Source organism: Thermobia domestica, chromosome 3 (assembly GCF_964235325.1).
Source record: "Thermobia domestica chromosome 3, izTheDome1.hap1.1, whole genome shotgun sequence".
Taxonomy (NCBI): domain Eukaryota; kingdom Metazoa; phylum Arthropoda; class Insecta; order Zygentoma; family Lepismatidae; genus Thermobia; species Thermobia domestica.
The window spans coordinates 73,570,281-73,583,844 of record NC_137456.1 but is presented as its reverse complement, the minus strand read 5'-3'; the positions used below and the strand labels follow the sequence as shown (position 1 = coordinate 73,583,844).

At 36.4% G+C, this 13,564-nt stretch overlaps 1 non-coding gene across 1 annotated transcript; it reads right to left on the bottom strand.

Moving 5' to 3' along the window:
• Positions 1 to 1,044: 1,044 nt before the first annotated feature.
• Positions 1,045 to 1,117, bottom strand: TRNAR-UCG (transfer RNA arginine (anticodon UCG)). The gene has a single exon. It is a non-coding gene; the product is annotated as a tRNA-Arg (tRNA).
• Between the last annotated feature and the right edge of the window lie 12,447 nt (positions 1,118 to 13,564).

Below are 13,564 nucleotides of genomic sequence, written 5' to 3'. Positions count from 1 at the left end.
CCCTATGATTCTGAAACACGTACTTCTGGATGCTATCTAGTTCCGAAGTGAAGTCTTGACCCGACAGCACTAGGTTCCATAGTTTTGGAGTATACTTTTAAAGTACACTTTTTCATCTTTTAGGCAGCCTATAACTTCGAAAGGAAGCATTTGTGCACCCATGGTGGTCTATACTTTTTGTCTTAACTAGGCGTCAGAAATCACCTCCCTAACGTTGTCGGTGTTGTTTTGAAACAGTCTGTATACAGATCCGATAGCGTTCAGAAAACAGGTTAGAAAAGTGTTAATGTTCTTTCTTACCAAATGGAACTAAAGCCTGTGACAAACATCTTGGCATTTCAGCTAAACGAATAAAACGCAATCTCTAACGCGACGTTGCCAAGTGGTAAAGGGGTGTGGCTATGACTAAGCAGAGGAAATATAGCGCGATCAGGTGGAAGGGGATAGACGTGGATGTGTACAAAATAAACATGGCAATACTGCACGCCTCTCATTTGCTAGCAGCATTTAAACGGAACTTGGAGCGCCGCCTTCAAATGCCAAGATATTTGTCACGCCGTTTAGTCAAATATAAACCATATAATTCGAGATTAAATGCTATAATGCTTATACTAATTATTTTTATTTAAATTTTTATACATGTAACTTATGAGCTATTACACATTCTCTCACTTTATCCTTTCTCATGGTTCCCACCTAAAATATACCCGATAAAATATGGCTTCACGAAACCGGACGTTCATCGCTGCAGAATCAAAGACTCACAAATTTATCTCATTCTAGGGCAATCGAATTCAATCCGAATTGTTACTACATACTCCCAAAGTACAACTTCATATTATCCTTTCAATTTGTCTGGTTTTCCAAAAAATATATTTGTCCCCAAAGACTTACATATTGCTATGTGTGTAATGAACGAGAGAAAAAAGGGATATTTTATTCCTATTCATAAATTGTTTGTGCGATATGCTATTTTTGTTAATAGCAGAATATTAACATGAGGATAAATAACAATGTATTTTGGAAATGTAAAGAAAAAACTTTCGACCGTGACAGGATTCGAACCTGCAATCTTCGGATCCGAAGTCCGACGCCTTATCCGTTAGGCCACACGGTCTTGTATACCCTTTCAAACAAATATTATAAATAGATAAAATATAAGTAAGTTTCAGATTTAAATTGAAACATTAACGTGTTATTCTAGGAATGCTACAGTATTGTTTTATCATCCAAGGTAAAATAGAAAGAGGGAATGCAGTATGCAAATTCTAATAATATTGATCAACATGCCCACATAATGAAGGGTTAACAGCTATATTGGAGGACCAATTTTAGAAAATTTACCAGGTGAATTAGAGAATTCATTTTGGCATTACTGCTGTATCGCCGGACCAATTTGAAAATCGAAAAAAAGTACCAAAATTCGTATACTGCATTCGGTTATATTTCGTTGGATTACATTAAATTACGTTAGATTACGTTATTAGGCGTACAGTTTTACTATACGGATCAACAGTGTAAGTAGTAGTAGCAGCAGTAGTAGTAGTAGGAACGGATTAGAAACCCACCAGGGGGTGAGTGGTTGGGTTCTGTTCTCGACGCGAACAGTAGTAGATCTAGCCCGAGGCCGGGGGGCCTAGATCCCCCCAGTTTTTTGAGTGACTAAAATAATTTAAGCTATTATTCATATACGTATATTTTATACCTTTCATAGTCTGGGTTCTGACTGCCCTCCCCCCCAGTCTTTGCCTTCTAGATCCGCCTCTGGACATGAAATGGGCAAATTAAATACTTGCCCAAATTTTTATGTACATTTTACAATCTATGGATCCATATAGGCCCTAGTAAAACAAGTGTAGCTATCCGCGAAATAGTCCATCCGCCTCCATAGAGGAATAAAGGTAAGAGAAATAGTACCGTTTACATAAAAAAAAAATAACCAACAAATACAACCACTTTCTTAACATTTACTATTCCCCTTACCTGACTTTCACTCATTCTTCCCTATAAACTTAAATAAATTCTCCAATTACCCGGTAAATTTCCTAAAATTGGTCCAGCGATATAGCAGTTCACCTTTTATTTTGTTTTGTGAGGAAGAGTGAGTGAAAGTCAAGTGAGGGGAATAGTTGAAATTAAGAAAATACTTGTTTTTATAGTTGTTTTTGATGTTGTAAGCGGCACTATATATGGAGTCGGAAGGGACTATTTGGCGGACTTGTTATGAGTTATGGGAAAGGGAGTGTTGGTGGAGGTGGTGTGTAAATGACAAGATTGTGCCATGTGTTTAGGGTTACCAACCGTCCGGTATTTTACCAGACAGTTCGGTTTCTGACCTCCTTGTCCGGTGTCTGGTACGACCTCAAAACCAGACGTTAAGTGTCTGGTAACTTTTCCTCTTACTAGTCCTATTCTCGGTTATGCCGAACTGCTGTGGAATGCGTATTCAATGTTATGATGAATCTTTGGAGTTACGAATTGTTTGTCCATGAACATGGTTAAAGCAGAGCTTATCACTCGGTTTCATATCGACCTGTCGTCCGTAGAATTTGCTGAAGAGTTTAGGGCAGGAAAATTTACTGAACTTATTAAAACTGCTAAAAAGTCACCAAAAGAACACTTTCAAGAGCGTAGCCAGCACCGCTTCATCCTCAGCTACATTTTCCACTTAAACAATGTATCTAGATCCAGTAAAAGTATGTAGGCATTATGAGACATTACCAGATTCAGAGAAGCAGGTAAGACTTATTTTTCAAATATATTTTGTGCATGCCATAATTATATTGCCAACGACGTATATTTGCTTTTCCGTTTAAAATATGATGTATTATCAGTGGCGTATTTAGGGGGGTGGCTCCGGGCTTAAGCCCCCCCCCGAAATCTTACTTAGTATAGTAGAGTAAATGAAATATCTTGCAGAATTTTCACATTTGCAGGCAAAGCCCCCCCCCCGAAAGTTAGCAAAGCCCCTCCCGAAACAAAATCGTAAATACGCCACTGTGTATTATTGATGGTAGATTACGAAAATTACATCTGCCAACTCAAAAAAAAAAAAAACTAAAATAAGTTTAATAAATACTTCAAAAGTAACTAAAATTATTAAATTCAAACTCCGAATTGCTCAATTTTATGTGAAGTAACCACTTTCAGCTTTTTCCCATTTTTTACGAGCGATAATGTCACAATCTTAAGAGTATACGTATTCCAGGAGGATATCCTGTATTTTCGTTCTCAAAAGTTGGCAACTCTAATCATGTTTGAGTGTTATCGAGTTATACAAAAATAAGGAGTGTCAGTTGTTGAAATTGTGTGAAAGGCATGGTCTACTAAACAGGCGAACAGTTTATCGAAAATGTGGAAACGAATTGAAACTACAGAAAAGAAGAGGAACATCCAACAACACCTAATCGAATCGAATCTCATTTAGTACATTTTGGTACTTTTTTCGGATGGCATTCAGTGTCTCCCCCAAAGCTATGCAGCACATAAGCCATGCATTTTATGGCATACAAAGTATTTTTTTCCACCATCCTCGTTTATATGTATACCCATCACCGCTGACGCGCCTGCTCCTTACTAAACCACCCCCTCGCTAAGGCTCGGAGTTACGTGCTGCGTTCGGGCCCTGACTCAGATAGCATTCGTGGTTTTTAGTGGCCATCTAGCACAATTTGGTTCGTGTTTTATGCACTAGTTTTAATGCCATAGGTTAACTCTATTTCGAACAATAATCACTGGCAAGTAAGCCAGGGTAACAACCGAGTATTTTGGTGGATAAACTAAATAATATTTCTTTTTTTTTTTTTTTTTTTCGATTTTCGTGTGGTCCGGCGATACAGTAGTAATGCCATGAAAAGTGTCTCTTTGAGTGAAGGAGAAGACAGATTATTACTTGAAACATGTAACCAATAACAACTAAACTTTATACTGTGCGTTCAAGAAGTCGCTCTGCAGTGGGATATCGCGAAGAGATATTAGAAACACTCCACTATAGTAAGTATTGAAAATACTCAATTTTCCCTAGTTTGCGGACAGCAAAGAGATAACATATTTACAATGGTCTTTCGAAAGGTCAAAATATGGTTCTGGAGATAAAATGTTCCCCATTCGAACCTTTGGAAGGGGGATGGCTTCGGACGAGAGAGTAACATGGGAAAGATCGCTAGAGGAAGGAGGAGACAAGCAAGAGCAAAAGCTTTAGAATAAGAACATGGAACATATTAACCCTTTTAAGATTTCCATATTTTGAAGTAAATTTTAGGCTTTCACTCAAATAACTACTGCTTTCTTACTATTTATTGTAGGGTCATGGTTCATACCTCGTTTGTTTGTTTGGTTTCTTTTCTTTCTTTTTTTTTCAAGATAGAGCATACTTTCCAATGGTACCACTCGTTTATCTGTATTATACACCAGTAACGGGAAAAACAGGAAAAACCGTGATATTTTTGGGAAAAACATCGAAATTTCTGAGCCTCTCTGCTCGGGCCTGGGTTCACGTAAGGATCTGATGCTTTTTTTTAAAAAAAAAATACGTTGTTACGTCCATAATACGTGTGCAAAATTCAATCTTGTATCTTGAAAACTAAGGTCGGGAGACATTTTTGAAAGTCTGAAGGTGACCCATGTTTTATATATATATATATATATATATATATATATATATATATATATATATATATATATATATATATATATATATATATATATATATAAGGATATAAGGGTCATATAAAAAGTCTCTGCGATTTTTTGGTATATTTTTAGACAAAAATTCCTTTATTGAAAATCATTCCTTATTAAAATTGATTTTCAATAATGAAATTTTTTGTTCAAAAATGTACAAAATGTCCGTATCATACACCTAAACCGGAAAATTTGGGAAAACTACGGATTTTTTTAATTCCCGCAAAAACACTTTGCTCCTCTTGCCCGGGCCTGGAATCACGTAGAGATCTCATGCTTTTTTTTAAAAAAAAAAAACGTTGTTATGTATATGATACGTGTGCAAAATTTCAACCTTGTATTTTAAAAACAAAGGGCGGAAAAATGTTGAAAGTCTGAATTTAGGCCCTACATAAATATATATACACATATTATAAAAATTTACTGCATCATTACTGTTTAACCTCGAGTCATGGTTCAAACGTCATTTTCTTCAGTATAACAATCTCTTTCCAATGGTACCACTCAGATCTCCGTATCATACAACTGAACCGAAAAAAAAAACTGAATTTTTTCTGAAAAAATTACCTCCTCGGAAAACTTGCATCCCTCGAGCCGGCCCCGGTTTCACGTAGGGATCTCCAAAAAATTTTGAGAAATACTCAAAGGTACACATAATCCGTATGAAAAGTTTCAATCTGATATCTTAAAAACTATCAATCTCATTTTTTTTTTAAATTGCCTTAAGTAATAAAAATGTCTCACCTCTCCGCTTCAACTTGGTACCGCCAAGTTGACCATCCGGTTCCAAAACGCATCTGGGGTGTTCTTTGATCCATCCTTGATTCGACCAATAGAAAAAGCGGCTTAAATACCTGTTATAGAACTTAAATAAGCGGTCAAAGACGATACTACGCCATGATATAAAAATATACATGTTATGGGGATGGGAAAATAGAAAATAAATATAGAAAATATTAAAGAAGAAACAAAAAAGAAATAATAATCTAAACTTTGTAGGAGTGTGCGAAGTTAGATGGGAAGATAATGGAGAAATGACAAGTGAAGGACTTGGAATGCTTTTCTCAGGTAATGAAAAGGGCTGTCTTAAAGGTGTAAGAATAATTCTGGGTAAGTGCTTAAAAGAGGATTGAAAGGAATGAAAGTAGAATTTGTTGGTGACAGACTTGAAGAAGATTTCAGTAAAATCACATCATTAAAATTCAAGTTCATCTCAAAAATCCGCTAAAAATCAATGGAATAAAAGACAAAAATGGCATATGCATTCAACATCGTTATCGATATCTTTCCGAGAAATTATGCGATTTTCGTGAAGTATAGTGTTTCTTCTTTTAGAATTCTTAATAGAGGCTATTGGTTAGCGCGTATAAGAAGTGAATTTAACCCGAAATTTAAGAATGTTTTTGGGATCCTTGTTATTTATTTTTCTTACAAAATGTATAAGGTTAATTCCTAACACATATAGTTTAAATCAGTGCTATTCAACCTTTTTTTTCCCTCGCGTATCCCTAGACACAGTTCGCCATCCAATTTTGTATCCCTGAAGCTGATTAAAAGAAATTAAATCGAAATTAACTTATTTAATTTCATACACATGTTCTGTTGATTTAAAAAGAGGGGGGGGCAAATAGAGACCCAATAGAAGAACAATCAATGTGCCAATCAAAAGACTATTTACAGAAGGATAATGTGTACATTCGAAAAAATTAACATGAGAAATTTCAAAACATGTGGGAGACCTCCAGTTCTACTGAGGAGGATTTTCCCCTTATCCTCACTGATAATTCGTACAAGGACAATATTAAAAATTCAAGAACTAACAGTAAGTTCAGAACTAACCTGTTAATGAGATGACTGAGCTTGTTTCCGGGATGCCAAATTTTCGATTTTTGGGTCCAATCTTCGAGAGTGCGAGAATCAGAGCTGATTCTGGATTCAAGCAATTTCTGTACTTCGTTTTTATTGATGTTAATGCAGGGAAACCCTATTCACACAAACATGTTGATGGAAATGGACGAAGTTGTGAAATAGCACTGTCACTAATTTCATTGTACTCTTTTGGAGCATAAATACAAAAGTCTCAAATTGACAAATTATCGAATTTCACTTGCAGTGATCTGTCAACAGATATCTCTAGCAGACCCCCAAAAGCAGCATTACGTAGCTCCAGAAACATCTTCGCGTACCCCCGGTTGAATAGCACTAGTTTAAATAATAGTATATTATAGCATAATTTAAATCATAGCATATAGTTCGAAAAAGTGTAAAAAGTTTTTTTTTTTTTTTTTCATTTTTCAGGTCAGCTATCCTGAATGAGGTTTCCTGGGGTTTCCTTATTGACATCAGGCAAATGTCAGGGTATTGCCTAACATATAGGTCGCAGGCCGCTTCCTTCCAGCCTCAATCTTTCTTCCTTCCCTTTCCACGAATAGTGTGCTCGCCGAGGGACGTCATCCTTCAAACGTGACGGGCTAACATGGCCATAGATGCCGGAAGCCCAGAAATCTAAATCCTAAAATCCTAAATTATGTTCTTTAGGCTAAGGGAAATGGACGACTAAGGCAAGTGAATGATGATGGAAGAATTGGTGGAATGATAATGTAGGACGAACGGGAGTACCCCGAGAAAACTCACGGACACGATGTTGTCCTCCTCAACCTTACTTGTCCGGGGATCAAACCAGGGACCCCATGCACCAGAAGTAAGCGCTCTACCACTCAATGACTGTTCTGTATCAAGTAGAAGCTGCAAAACCCGCAAAATTAAACTGCCAATAATTGCCACGTGTTCTTAATTTATCATTCATTCAATTGGAAGTTTCCAGTAAAATGTCCCGATTTCGTGCCCAGAAAATATGGTAGCTTTAAGTAACATTTGTTAAAAAAAAAAAAATACATACATAAAAATTTCCATCATGAAATAAATGAAGCCTTTCCTTCGATTCTTAAAAACTACCCCTACCACACTCTAACAGTTTCTGTTCTGGTGGTTAACAGGAACCTGCTATGATACAAAATGGAAGTAGCTGCTTGTTCCGTACCAATTTTACGTTTCTTCCATTTTTATACTTTAAACGACGTATTTATTTTATTTTATTTTTATTTATATATCGGAATTGCGTTGCATAGAACGTTAAAAACGTCAAAAAGAACCTCTTAGAGCAGCGTTTCTCAAAATGTGTTCCACGAAACCCAGAGGTTCCGCAAAAAGTTCCTAGGGATTCCATATGAACCGATCTCGAGGAAGCGGATAAAAATTTCTCAAGTTCTATCTCATCTAAAAGTTGGGTTGAATTTTGGGTCTTTTCTCCTTCGGAATATATATATTTTTTAAGTTTGAACCGGAATAATTTTAAAAAGTATGAATTTTTGAAAAAATCGAAAATGAGAAAAGTTCCTTTCTGACCACACTTCTTTCGAACTGTAACGAAAAAGGTTTCGAAGTTTGAAAAACAAACTAAAAGTCTTCTGGGAGGGCTTTCCCCCGTTTTTCGGGTGGGAAATTTCAACTTTTTGGACTATTTTCGATGTATAAACCAATATCACCAAAAGCAAATACCAACACAGACTGGTTGTGGAACCAAATATGAGACTGCAGCTTTCCGCCATAAAACCTAATTTAAAAGAGCTTTTGCAGGTATGATCTGTCAGGAAAGTAAATGTACACCTATTTTTCGAGTCTGGCATTCCTGCGCTCCATCCGTGGAGAGTATGAGAATTAAATCAATCAAATGTTTAAAGAGGGGCAAAAAGAAAAGCTTAATCTGAATAAGACATTGCAGAGGGGCACAAGCTGTGAATACGAATAGTGCATAGTGTAAATAAAGGACGACACCGAAAGAGAAAGCCAGAAACAGCTGTTAAACTTACAAAAAAAGAGTAAAAATTGTCGAAGTGGGAACATAAAACACAAATACAAGAAATACGCCGACAACTAAACGTTCACCATGCCATGATCTTGGTGTAGTGGTTAAGGTGCTGGCTCACAAATGCAAAGGACGCCAGTTCGAATCTTAAGCGAGGACATTTTTAAAAATTTTTGTTAATAATACATACAACTCATGAGAGATGGTAAAAGAGGTCGTATTTAGTTTATCGTAGCAATTATTATTGGTAATGTTTAGTACTCATAATACTTTTTGTCTTTGCGTATTGCTTTTATTCTTTTCTTCATTTCGAAAGAGAAGAATATCCGAACAAATGCCACCAAAATCCCTCATATTTTGAATGTAAACGCCATTTGCAATTAGTAAAGAATAAAAATTGAACGCTCCGAAGTAGCTGCAAAAAGTAAAAGGAAAAACATGGAAGTCGACCATAGTCATGGTTACTAAAAATACAATTTCTACATGCCTTACACCTCCCGACCACGTTTCTACGTTAGCAAGTAAGAGGCTTGTGTTTAGGTTAGGCTGGTCAATACGTTTTGCAAAGGGGCCCGGTTTAGCTCTGACGCACCAGAGGTGCGAGAAGGGAGAAAAACACTTTTTCTCTCTCCCTCTGTGTGTCTATTTATCTATCTATCTGTGGATATATATAACGGTATTTGTGAATGCCATAACCACCCTAATTTTCAGCGGATTGAGACGAAACTTGGCACAAACATTAATTGTTGAAATATCTTGGTGAGTTCGTTAAACAAAATAATCAGATGAAAATGTTCAAAATGGTGGCCCTTCAAACTCTTAAAAAGTTCCAAGGGAACCAAATTTCGCCCATAAATAGGTATTCAGAAAGTTTGAATAAATTTTCCTCTTTTACTGAAATATTTGTGTGCAGAAACTTATTGAAATATTGGACCCGATTAATCGCCTAAAGAAGGTTCACGCCCTTTCGCTATGGTCAGGTTTTTTTTTTTTGTTTGTTTTTTTGCAGGAGGAGGTTATTTTCCTATCGGAACAAGATGATTGTTAGTGATGATATGAAATTACACATTGAAAGTGAAGTAACTTGTGTAACGTGTTATTTGAAAGAATAATATAATAAATGTGCATTCCTCTAACGCAGAGAACTGTAAATCATGTATTTCGACTTCGGGAGCCTGAATGGCGAGGAGTGTTATTTGATTTGCTTTTTAGTAACACATTGCATTGCAAATAAAGGTAGGCAACATTAGTGGTAAGTGAAATAATAATAATAATAATAATAATAATAATAATAATAATAATAATAATAATAATAGGTGTTGTTTGTGGCAAGGCAATATCTTCCTCAGTTCTTCTTCAAACGTAATGATTGTAACGCCATATCTCCCTTACAAACAAAATATTAGCAATTTATATCGAGAGAACGGGAAACTGTAGAGCGATGGGACCAACGTTGGACAGTATGCACGCATAGTACTCAGAAAAGTAAGGGATTTCAATGCAAAAGGAACGAAGAGTCATTGTCATGGGTAGTCATGGGGCCACGGCAGAGCCCTCTTTAGGCAAAATGTCGATAGCTTATATCGAGAAAACAGGAGGTGATACTGGGATGGGACCAACGTTGGACACCGTGGACCCATAAGGCGCCTCGAAAAAATTAGGGAGACGGGCGCCAGCCAGCCTTACTTATTTCCACATAATAATATAAAATTATATTGTCGAAATACACACACGAGTTAGCTACTAATATTTCATATTATTATTATAATTATTATTATTATTATTATTATTATTATGTTATTGTTATTATTATTATTATTATTATTTTTATTATTATTATTATTATTATTATTATTATTATTATTATTATTATTATTATTATTATTATCTACAGCGTCTTTTCATTACGTGAGCATGTTTGATATGAAACCAAAGAGAAAATCCATCCTGTAGCGAAAAGAAACAATACTTTCTCTCAAATGGATAAAGTATCAAGCCGAGATTGATTCGAACTCGCATGGACGGCGCGAAAAGCCAGTGCTTTGTCTACTATTTTGTTCACTGACTCACCGAACGCGTTTCAGTAACTTACTTATTGCTAATTTTACTTGCTTCTCTCGTTTAATTTGCTTTTTCTAATAACTTATAACGACAGGGACACGAACACAGAAACATCTAGAACAGTTAAAAATCATAGATGCTCTCCCGCCGAGAATCGAACCCGAGACTCCATACACTCTAGGCTCACGTGCTAGCCTCTTGACCAGCGGCGATGGCAACGCTCACTTCCTGTGTCGTTAGGGATTACGACCACTGTATTGCCAGCTATCACTTCTGTGGGTTGTATACTATGATCACATGTTTCTTCTCTGCTGGAAGAGTAAAACCTACATTATATGTAATACATGAGGTATTTAGACCTACATGCTCCTCATATAATGTAATAAAAGGGTCATGGTTTCGGATTTTAATACATGACGTATTGCAGGATACAACATGCTTTGCATTACTTGTCTGTTTGTAGACAGCTACTAGCTTAGTGTTCTGAAAGGTTGTGTATAAACTAGGGATAGCCCGTTCCGGAATTATTAGTTTTCGGACTCCCGAAAGTAAAGCCGGACAAATTCCGGAATTCGGAAAATTCCAATTTTGTAATAATTTCGAAATTCGGAAAAATGCGGAATTTAGAAATTTCTGATTTCGTTAACATTCCGGAATTCGGAAAATCCGGATTTTTTCGAAAGTCGGAGTTTTTCTCAATTCCGGAATTTTCTAAATTCCGGATTCTTTCCGAGTTCCGAAATTCTTCTGAATTCCGGAGTATAACTGAATTCCATAATTTTGCGAAATCCGGAAAGTGAAAGTTCCGCTTCCGAAAAATGAATTTATTTTGGTTAGTATGAATCCTGGCGGAAATAAGTCTTTGACCAGGTAATGGCGACTGCTTTGAAAGAAATGGGGAGTATGAGAATTCAATCTGTCATATTTGTAGTTTCGTGTGGAGAAAGCACGAACTTGTGAACCAGTGGTTTAAGAAAAACTCAAGTTATTAATGTAAACTTTGCCGACTTCATAAAAGAAATACGAAAGACATTTTGAATCGAAAAATATAACATACAAGTTTGCAAGCGGAGACAAAGAAACCTAACGTAACCAGACTAAAGACGGATCGTTTACCGCGTAGCGATCGCGGTTCAGTGGTCAAGGTGCTTCTGCGAAAGCACGTTGCAATTTTTTTTTCTTACTTTAGAATTTTTGATGGCGATTGATCAGCGATAACATACGTTTAATTATATTCAGATATTTGAATACTCGGATGTTTCAATACTTGAACTATCAAATATTCAGGAATAATAATAGTAATAATAATTATTATTATTATCTCGTAGAAGATTAAAAGCTAGAAGCTAAATTATCGCTCAGGTCATACCATTACAAGGAGAAACGTGACATTTGAAAAGAATATTTCGGTTTGGTTTAATGTTGCTCACGAGAAGAGGAGTTTCTCATCTCGTTTCTAAAACAAATAAAATAACATGAGAATTAACATTTTACATTCGAGACGGGTCAGGGCTAAATCAAAATTTTCGTCTCTCTTTGGAGATGAGAATCGAGACGAGACGAAAAGTATCGTAAACATTTCCCGTCTTGTCTCGATTCTCGAAATAGTGTATGTCCATTCTTTAAGTAACAATTGCTCTGTAGACTGAATCTCATAGGCTATTTCGTTACATTGTATTTCAGAGCTCATTGAATTATGCTCTGTGTAGGTATTTTTGTAGCAAAGCTTTTATATTTACCTCTGCATATTCTAAAAATTAGTTTATTATATGCCTTACTGTCGCGTGATATTCAGTTATATTTATTACAGTTATTTTCCTCAAAACATACTTTCTACATGAAACTTCAATGAAAGGTTCTAGTTTAAAATGTTGGTAGTTGCAGAGGTGTGTCTTGAAGGTACGGAACCCTTTCCCCGAAATCTCTACTTTTAAGTAAGTTTTGCCAAATTTCAGGGCAAGTTTAAAACTATTATTATTATTAATATTATTATTATTATTATTATTATTATTATTATTATTATTATTATTATTATTATTATTATTATTATTATTATTATTATTATTATTATTATTATTATATCAACTCCATGTATAATCTTTAAAAGATATACGGTTTGTATCTGAATAGTAAAATCTAATTGACTGTCGATCTCGGTCGTCTGGAAGTATTCAGGAGGCAAGGACATCGGTCACGTTCTGGGTTTGAGTTCCGAAGGGGCAAGTATTCGGGCTCGAGCAAAAAATTGTTAAAAGTTATAAGCTTCATCCAAACATATTCAAAAGACCTGGGACCGGGTTTGGGCTTCTCAACGGCTCGAGCGGCTCGGCTTACAGCTCACTCAATATCGAACCGAATCGAAAAGTGAGCCGAGCCAACAGCTCACTACACCGAGCCGATTTGAGCCATCGGCTTAGTTGAGCTGAGTCGAAACGTGCTGATGAACTAGTTTCAACTTAGCTGGCTCAAACCGGTTCACATGAGCCGAGTAGGTGACCCATCCCAACCGAGAAAGCTCGAGCCATCGGCTCAATTGAGCTGAGTCGATGGCTTGTTCCAACTAAGCCGGCTCGGGTCATCGGCTCATTCCAACCGAGCCGACTCGAGCTGTTCGCTCAGTTGATACGAGCCGAGCCGGTTGATATCACTACCCGAGTTGGTCTTCTGCTTGGGCTCAAGAATTCGACCGTGCAGGTCTCAGCCTTGATTTTAAGAACTACAGTATATACTTATATTGGTGATTACGACATTTGAGGCTGTCTCGTAATAATAATAATAATAGTAAACTCTTGTCTTCTCGTTATCTAGACGAGACGAGATACACTAAAATTGCCCCACGAGATGCACTAAAATTACGAGATGAGACGCACCTCTGTCGTGAGCAACACTAAAAGTATTCCACATTACTGCTTACATTTCTCATGGCTTTTGCTTTCCAGTCTGATCAGGCCAATA